The sequence below is a fragment of the Rhinopithecus roxellana genome, chromosome 7, assembly GCF_007565055.1.
Source record: "Rhinopithecus roxellana isolate Shanxi Qingling chromosome 7, ASM756505v1, whole genome shotgun sequence".
NCBI classification, from domain to species: domain Eukaryota; kingdom Metazoa; phylum Chordata; class Mammalia; order Primates; family Cercopithecidae; genus Rhinopithecus; species Rhinopithecus roxellana.
Window position 1 is genome coordinate 57,504,065 of NC_044555.1, and position 9,307 is coordinate 57,513,371.

Below are 9,307 nucleotides of genomic sequence, written 5' to 3' on the forward strand. Positions count from 1 at the left end.
AGTCTAGATGTGGCGGTGAGGGTGTTTTTAAATAATATTAGCATCTAAATGAGAAGAGTGAGTACAGCAGATTGTTCTCCATGCTGTGGGTGGGCTTCATCCAATCAGTTGAAGGACTTAAGAGAAAATGACTGAGGTCACCCAAAGAGGAAGGAATTCTGCCTCCAACTCGAGCCTTTGGACTCAAACTAAAGTCTTCCCTGAGTCTCCAGTGACTTGCCAACCTCCATGTCACGTGAGTTGATTCCTTAAAATCTCTCTCCACACACACACACATGCACACACACACACACACACACGCACATGCACACGATATGATACATATTATATACATGGCGTGGATATAATGTGTATTTTTGGTGTGGTTTTTTGGATTTTTTTTTTTTTTTGAGACCGAGTCTTGCTCTGTCGCCCAGGCTCACCACCACACCCGGCCAATTTTTGTTATGTTTAGTAGAGACAGGGTTTCACCATGTTGACCAGGCTGGTCTCAAACTCCTAGCCTCAAGTGATCTGCCTGCCTCAGCCTCCCAAAGTGCTGGGATTACAGGCATGAGCCACAGTGCCTGGCTATAATATGTATCATGTATTCATCAGTATATATGTGTCGTGTATATATGTGTGTTAGAGCTCTAATACAGTCATAATGCAGTAAGCATAAACACACAGCAACTAAACGCATAAAGAAAAATGACTAGACATGAAGGAAGACTTCAAGAAAATGTAATTACAATGGAATGTTCTAATATATTGTCATTAAGTCAGACAGATATAGTCAACAAAAAAGTAAAAATGTAAAGGAAATTGAATAGTACAATTGTCAACCAGATTTTAGAGATATATAGAAAAGCCTGCATCTCTGAAGGAGATGCATGTTTCAGAGTCTGTAACATTTTTTACAATTATTTATGTATTCAGCCTCTGTTATCCATTGAATTGTGTCTGCCTCCCTCCTCCCCCCTAAAAAAAGATATATTACAGCCCAAACCCCCGGTACCTCAGAAGGGAACCTTATTTGGGGATCTTCACAGAGGTAATGAAGTTAAAATGAGGTCATTAGGGTGGGCTATAATCTAATATGACTGTGTCATTATAAAAAGAAGAAATGTGGACACAGCGCCTTCTATGCAGGGAGAAAGAGGGCTGTGTGAAGATGAAGGCAGAGACTGGGGAGAGGCTGCCACAAATCAAGGAACACCAAAGATGGCCAGCAAAGTCCTGGAAGCTGGGGAAAGACCTGGAATAGATTCTCCCTCACAGCCCCCAGGAGGAACCCTGCCCTGCCAACACCTCGATCTCTGACTTCTGGCCTCCAGAACTGAGAAACAGTCCATTTCTGCTGTTGAAGCCCCCTAGCTTATGGAACTTTGCTATGGCATCCCTAGAGAACTCAAGCAGCCCCCAAACTACCTTAATTCGAAAAGGTGATATTTTAAGCAACACATCCTCAGATTATTATCCAATAGAACTAAAATACACAACAAAACATGATTGGCTGGGTGTGGTAGCTCATGCCTGTAATCGCAGCCCTTTGGGAGGCCGAGGAGGGTTGATCACTTGAGCTCAGGAATTCAAGACCAGAGGGCAACATGGCAAAACCCCATCTCTACAATAAATAACAAAAATTGGCAGGCTGTGGTGGCGCATGCCTGTAGTCCCCGCTACTTGGGAGGCTGAGGTGGAAAGATCCTTTGAGCCCGGGAGGCGGAAGTCGCAGTGAGCCAAGATCGCAACAGTGCACTCCAGCCTGGGTGACAATGAGACCCTGTCTCAAAAAAAAGAAAAAAATCATGAAATCATAATTACTCAGAAATTAAGATAAACTGCACTATATAAGCATGAAATCAAGAAGGGAATGGAAAGCAAAATTACAGTCTATCCCTAAAGCAAAGCAAAGAAGAATGTTTAATAGCAAACCTATAGGACACGGTAAAATCTGCATTTAGTGATAATAAAGTGTCAAGCTTATTGACATATACAATTTCAACACCAAATACATCACTGGCCATAATGTTTAGGGTACAGATGGAATACACACTTTAACTTGAAATACCCATATCACTCAAAAGATACTAATACATCAAAGTTTTAAAAGATTCGGCTGGGCGCGGTGGCTCATGCCTGTAATCCCAGCACTTTGGGAGGCCAAGGTGGGTGGATCACCTGAGGTCAGGTCGAGACCAGCCTGGCTAACATGGCAAAACCCTGTCTCTACTAAAACTACAAAAATTAGCTGGGCATGGTGGCATGCACCTGTAATCCCAGCTACTCGGGAGGCTGAGGCAAGAGAATCGCTTGAACCCAGGAGGCAAAGGTTACAGTGAGTCAAGATTGTGCCATTGCATTCCAGCCTGGGTGACCAGAGGGAAACTCCATCTCAAAAAAAAAAAAAAAAAAAAAGATTGGACACTTCTCTTTAAACATATAATTACCTTTAAAAACTATCTGTAGGCCGGGCGCAGTGGCTCAAGCCTGTAATCCCAGCACTTTGGGAGGCCGAGATGGGTGGATCACGAGGTCAGGAGATCGAGACCATCCTGGCTAACACGGTGAAACCCCGTCTCTACTAAAAAATAAAAAAAAACTAGCCAGGCGAGGTGGCGGCGCCTGAAGTCCCAGCTATGGGAGGCTGAGGCAGGAGAATGGCGTAAGCCCAGGAGGCGGAGCTTGCAGTGAGCTGAGATCCGGCCGCTGCACTCCAGCCCAGGCGACAGAGCGAGACTCTGTCTCAAAAAATAAAAATAAAAATAAAAACTATCTGTAGCTTTGGAATATGAAAGTATGAAATTGTATTCACCCAGCCAATGCTATGCCCACATATACTGCTGCTCCCTATTGAAATAGGAATGTAGTCAGTGGATGGTATTTGTAATTTTAAAAGTTCTACACATAGAAAACAATTTGGCTCTCCTAACAGGCATAGAAAACAGCTCTCTTCCTCACCACGCAGAGATCTGCCAGGCTGATGGACAACTGGATACCCCCAGAGGATATATTTTGAATGACCTTATCCAGTGACCCGTGGGTGTCATTTAACGCATGAGGCTCCATGGAGCAGGAACTGACATGCCTGCTTCCAGAGCTTTTCAGCCCTGAACGTGCCCTCCAAAAGCATAAAAGTGGCACTAGCGCCATTGTAAGAGCTCCCTCATGTGTCAGCCAGTGCAAATTCAGACCATCAGATCCTTTTAGAAAACCTATGGAGAAACTGCGTTTCTCTTACAAGTTAGTTCCCATATCAAAAAGAATGCCACAGGGTGTGTCTGTAAAGTGAGAAACCCACACTCACTGCCAGCTGCTGTCACCTCAGCTTCTCATTCTTCCTCGGCATCTTCTTCATCGTCTTCCTCTTGGGCCTCCGGATACCCCTCTCCCCAGCCTCCCTCAGCCTGGTCTTCCATTTCTGCCTCTTCGGTGATGGGCCAGGTAAATGAAGCTCCTGAGGACCAACATCTGTACACTCTTGACTTTCTGAAATCTTAAAGAAATTATCAGAAACTGTATTAAATTTATTTTTGAAAAGTTTTCAAAACTTCATAAAACCTTAACTTTTCTATCATGGAAGATATTGCTGATATCAATAATACACCAATTTTACTACAAAAACCCAAAAGATATACTGGATAAATTTTAAAGATTAAAAAAAAATCCATGCACAAAATATATACACAGACAAACATACGCTGTCTTCCTCAGTATTTTGATTGAAATGCCATGCTGTAAATGGATTCATGTCTATGCTGCAACTTAAAATAATTTATGTTCAGCATGATACCAAGTATAAAAGGCAATTAAAGGACATGATTTTGATTCCAAAAAATAATCTACATTTAGAAGGAAATTGCAGCCTTTGAGTGCCTTAGTTGTTCAAGAAGGAAGATGGCAAAGGTTAGTTTTTATCTCAGGAAATTAAAAACAAAGAACGAAAACTAAGCCAAAAGAAAATAGGCAAATGGAATTAATAAAGAAAAAACTGATATGAATGAAGCAGAAAATTAAAAAGGGAGGAAAACATGAGTCAAAATCTATTTTTTTATTTGAAAAAGACCAATGAAATGTGTAAATCTCTTACAATCCTTGTTGAGGAACAAGAAAACTATACATGATGAGGAAATGAGACAGGAGACATCACTACAGAGACTGAACAAATGAAAAGAATTATGTCAATCCACTTAAAACCCTAGAGCGAATTGACTATGAAGACTCCTAAACCACCAAGGTGTTTATGATTTTTTAAAAGCATCACCTAGTGAGATCCCGCTTATGCCAAATCATAAGTGAATGTGTGGGAGTGGCATGTATGTGTCACAGGAGTGTGTGTGGTACAAGTGTAAATGTGTGTGTGTGCATGTATAGATTGTGGGGGTGGGGGTATGTGATGTGTGGGGGGGGTGCATGTGTATGTGGTGGGGGGAGTGGGGACTTGCATGTGTACCCCCAAAATTCATGTTAAAACTGAATAACCAAGGTGACAGTAGTAGGAGGTGGGGCATTTAGAAGGTGAGTAGGTCACGAGGGCTGCACCACCATGAATGAGATTAGTGCCCTTACAGGAGACCCTGTGAGCCAGCTAGTTCTTTCCACAATTCGAGGAACCAGCCCTCGCCAGACTCTGAACCTGCTGGTGCCTTGATCATGACCTTCCCAGACTCCAGAACTGTGAGCAATAACTGTTTGTTGTTTATAAGCCACCCAGTCTAAAGTATTTCTGTTACAGCAGCCCATAGGGACTAAGACAAAATGCAAGTCATACTTCCCAGGTCCTTGTCCCAGCTGAATCCCTTAGAAGAGGTTGATGCTCCAGAGACATTAAATGGCAAATACAAGTCTAGAATGGATTGACAGTGTGTACAAGTGTGCGAGAGTGTCTGAGTGTATGTGCAAGTGTGTGTGCATGCGTGTGGTTGTGTGTGCAACTGTGTGCAGGTGAGCGTGCTAGTGTGTGCGAGTGTGTGTGGGTGTACGAATGTGTGCAAGTATGTGTGCAGGTGTGCGCATGTGTCCATGTGTGTGTGTCCACAAGTGTTTGGGGGTGTATGTGCTCAGGTGTGTGAGTGGTTGAGTGTGGTTGTGAGTGTATGTGTGTGTGGACAAGTGTGTGGGTGTGTGCAAGAATGTGAGTGTGGGTATATGTGTGTGTGCAGGTGTGCACACGTGTTAATGTGTGAGTGTGCAAGTGTGCAGATGTATACGAGTGTGTGTTCACAGGTGTGTGCAAGTGTGCGCACAGGTGTGTGTGTGCGTGTATGTATGTGTGAGGGTGTATGTGCAAGTGTGTCTGCATGCGTGCAAGTGTGTGTGTGCACATCTGTGAGTGGGAGGTGTGTTCACAAGCTGAGCTGCAGGAAAGCAGTGTCCCCACAATGCTGATACTGTTTCTCGAGGTCCCCTACATGAAACCTCTGCAGCTGACACTCATCAATGCTGCTTGAATTCTTTGCAGGGGCAGATATCATTTACAAGAAATGCAGACATCCTGCTGTGTTCCCGTGGCACTCCCCAACCTTCTGCTGCGGCTTTCAGTGTGCTCCTCACATTGTCTTCTGCACAAAGACAAGCTGGAAATGCTATGGCCTTTGATTTTAGTATTCATCCCTCTCCATAGTGAATTCCATTTTCAATAGGCCTATGTCACATGTCCCCCAGGCACACTTCTGTGATCACCACTGTCTCCCCACTGGCAGACACCCCTGGTGGCCTGATGTGGCTCATCAGTCAGTGACGCAGCTTGACGAGGGGCAGGCAGCTGGCCAGGGGCGAGCTGGAGCAGTGGAGTCGGTTCACTGTTGGCTCTGCAGCATCACCATGAGTCCCATGAAAATGAGCTCGCACATTGGGAGCTCACTTCTCCCTGCTGAGTAGTATTCCGTGGTGTGGATGCACTGCGGCTTGTCCAGCCACTCACCTGATGAACATTTGGGCTGTTTCCTGTTTGGGGCTATTATGAAAAAGCTGCTGTGAACATTGGAGTATGAGTCTTTGTATGGTTACATCAACCCCTTTGTCTTGGGTAAATATCTTGGAGTGGAATTGTTGGCTGATGTGGCAGGTGCATGTTTAACGTTTTCAGGCACTGCCGAAGTGTTTTCCCAAGTGGCTGCCCCATTTTCCCTTCCCACCAGAAACACACAGGTACCCCCGTTGCTCCACATCTCCTCTGTGTTAAACCAACACTTGGTGTGGTCAGTAGTTTTTGTTTTACCCATTCTAATAGATATTAAACGTCCAGGAATTTTCAGAGCTAAACAAACACTATCATTATTAAAAGTTAAATTATGTAAACTGACAAATTATATGAAAAACAAAGGAGATACTCAAAACTCACGTCTTCATGATTCGAGCATGCTTTACTGTTGCTGTGTGTTGCCATCTGTCAGATGTCTGTGGTGGAAATCCTGGAGTCTCTTCCCAAGGTCACCTTCAGTGACTTCATGTTGGTAGCTCAAGACTGGCCAAGTGGAAGTATTACGCCACAGAGCTGGGCATGCCACGGCTTGCCAGGGCTTGATGTATTACTGCTTTGTTGATTGCCTAGACTTTAGAAAGCGACGAGGAAAATGCTAATATTGCAGATTAAACTGAAGAACGCTGGGTCTGTGGTCATTACATTACAAATAGAAAAAAAAAGAAAGAGAAACATTTCTGGTATTTGAAAACTATCATCCAGTTAAGCAAAGAAGTTGCTCATCTTAGCTGCTTCGAGTTGATCTTATTAAAATAAATGAAAACATCAGCCAACATACATGTGGGAACCACCCGTCCATCCGTTGCAATCAAGTACTGGATACAGATACAAGAACTCAGTAAAAGTCAATGAAGGCATTTTGTGAGTATCGACTGGCCATGTGGAATTTACAGTGAGGAGTATATTGTACATTTTGTTGAATTTTTTATATATTGTGGATTTTATTATTTGTAAATTGTGTGTTCACATATATGTATGCATGTGCCTGTGTGTATATAGAGACAGAGACAGAGGAGGAAGGGAGAGAGATCCATGCCTACATACATACGTGTACATTTCCTTTCCTGGAAAGCTGGTTGTTAACCATTTATAAGCACACTGCTGCTTTGAGGCAGCAGAGAGGCAGGTCACAGCCTGTCTGTGAAGCATGGTACGCAAGACGCCTGGCCTAGCCAGTCTCAACATGGACTCAGGGAGGGCACCTGAGGCCAGGCCACCGTGAGGCCAGGGGAGCCCAGAGTGATGAGAGGCAGGCATCTCAGCTCAAGACAGGTGAGAGGGCCCACAACCAGAGATCCCTCCACAGAGGCGGCAGCAGCCAAAATCAGGCTGTCACCTGCCTGCCTGTCCCATCCCGGGATTGAGACTCTTCTAGCATGCCCAATGAGAAGGGCCCCACCTGGTGTCACCTACCTAGCAAGTCAGTGGCAAGACTGGGGTTTTTCTCTTGTTTTTTTATCTGGAGGGGGGTCTCACTGTCGCCCAGGCTGGAGTGCAGTGGTGCCATCATGGCTCACTGCAGCCTCACCTTCCCAGGCTCAAGTGATCCACTGGCCCTCGACCTCCTGAGTAGCTGGGACTACAGATGTGTGCCTCCACTCCTAATTTTTCTTTTTAATCTTTGTAGAGATAGGTTCTTGCTATGTTGCCCAGGTCAGTCTCAAACTCCTGGGCTCAAGCAATCCGCCTGCCTTGGCCTCCCAAAGTGCTGGGATTATAGGCGTGAGCCACCACGCCCAACAGGCCAGGGTTTTAAGGGTACCACCTGCTGGATTCAGCTGCCCAATGGAGCCTGACCAGTCAGATGAACAGAAGCAGGCCCTGTCTGGGCACCAGCAGATCTGGGAGCTCAGTGTCCCCCAGTGTCCCCTACTCCAGCTTCTGCAGGGCCAGCCTAGGCCTTGTGACACTCTCCCGGGTGGATGCTGTCCTCGGGAAGCTTGGCTGTGACAAGATCTTCTGGTTACAAACCACATTCCCAAACTAGCCCCTGTGGGGCTTCCCCAGACTGTGCCCCTCCCCTTCCCCGCTGCCACTGTCCTTGGCCAGGCCCATGGCTCTCCCTCCCTCCACCAAAGCCCTCCACGCTCTGCTTCTGCCTGCTTGCCATCACTCTCCTCTCCGGCCCATTCTCCATGCAGCGACCTGATGTGGTTTGGACGTTCGTCACCTCCAAATCTCAGGTTGAAATGCAACCCCCAATGTTGGAGGTGGGGCCTTGGTGGGAGGCGTTTGGGTCATGGGGTTGGATCCCTCATGAATGGCTTGGTGCTGTCCTCACCTCTGCAAGGAGTTGAATTCTCACTGTGAGTTCACCTCTCTGCCTCTCTCTTGCTCCCCCTTTGCCTTCTGCCATTAAGTGGAAGCTTCCTGAGGCCCCACCCGTAACAGACGCCGGCGCTGCTGAGCCAAAACAAACCCGCTGTCTTTGTAAATGACCCAGCCTCAAGTATTTCTTCACAGCAACTCGCGAACGGCTCGGCACGCAGCCCAAGCAGCATATGGCAGAATCCTACACCAGACTTTGCCCCTCTCCTGCTCATGACCCTCCACGGTTCCCTGCTGCCCTCAGGGTCAGGCCTGGCCCGGGCCACAAGGAAGGTCTGAGGTGGTCACTGCCTGTGCTCTGGCCTCACCATCCTACCACCGTGCACGCTGCAGTGGCTCCAGTCATTCTGACCTACTTAGGGCTTCCCGGATTGTCCAGCTGGCTGGAGGCTCAGGCTTTGCTCGTGTGAGTCACTCTCAGGCGTGGCCACCCCACCCCTTCTTACCTGACCCAGCGTTGGTGACAGGTCTCTCCCCACCCATGAGGCCTCCCCACAAGACTGGGAGTGCCTCAGGGTGGGGCCCCTGAAGTAGGTTAGCAGGGAACCCAAAGCGCAGTGTGGTGGGCAGAAGCTGCCCTCCCACTGAGCGGCCTCCTGGCCCTAGGGGGACACGGGGTGCAAGATAGGCTCCCTTCCAGTGTCACCCTCACAGCACCAGCCACCCCACCTCTGCTCCATGCACCCTCAGAGCCCTCAGCATGTACATGTGCATGCCCGCATGTGGGGGCACCTCCCTTTTCCCCAGCACCCTGTTTCTTAACACTTTACCCTGTTACCACTTCACAGAGCAGGGACAGAGACTCCAGGTCCCACGGCGGGTGAGCACTGCAGCTGAGCTTTGTGCCCAGGCAGGTGGCCGGCTCTGTGGGCTTAAGTCCCTACTCATGGCTTCTTTGGGCCTCTGGGATGACAATGCAGCCCCCAGCCGCACTCAGCCCACAGCCGAAACCCATCAGCCCTCACACCAAACCAAGAGCTTGACGTCTCCCCACCCAGCCACCCGCAGACCTCA

At 47.3% G+C, this 9,307-nt stretch overlaps 1 long non-coding RNA gene across 1 annotated transcript; it reads right to left on the reverse strand.

Moving 5' to 3' along the window:
- Positions 1-1,704: 1,704 nt before the first annotated feature.
- Positions 1,705-7,452, reverse strand: LOC115898723. The gene is made up of 3 exons (XR_004058411.1): positions 6,326-7,452; positions 3,290-3,478; positions 1,705-1,765 (listed from the first exon to the last, which is right to left on the reverse strand). It is a non-coding gene; the product is annotated as an uncharacterized LOC115898723 (long non-coding RNA).
- Between the last annotated feature and the right edge of the window lie 1,855 nt (positions 7,453-9,307).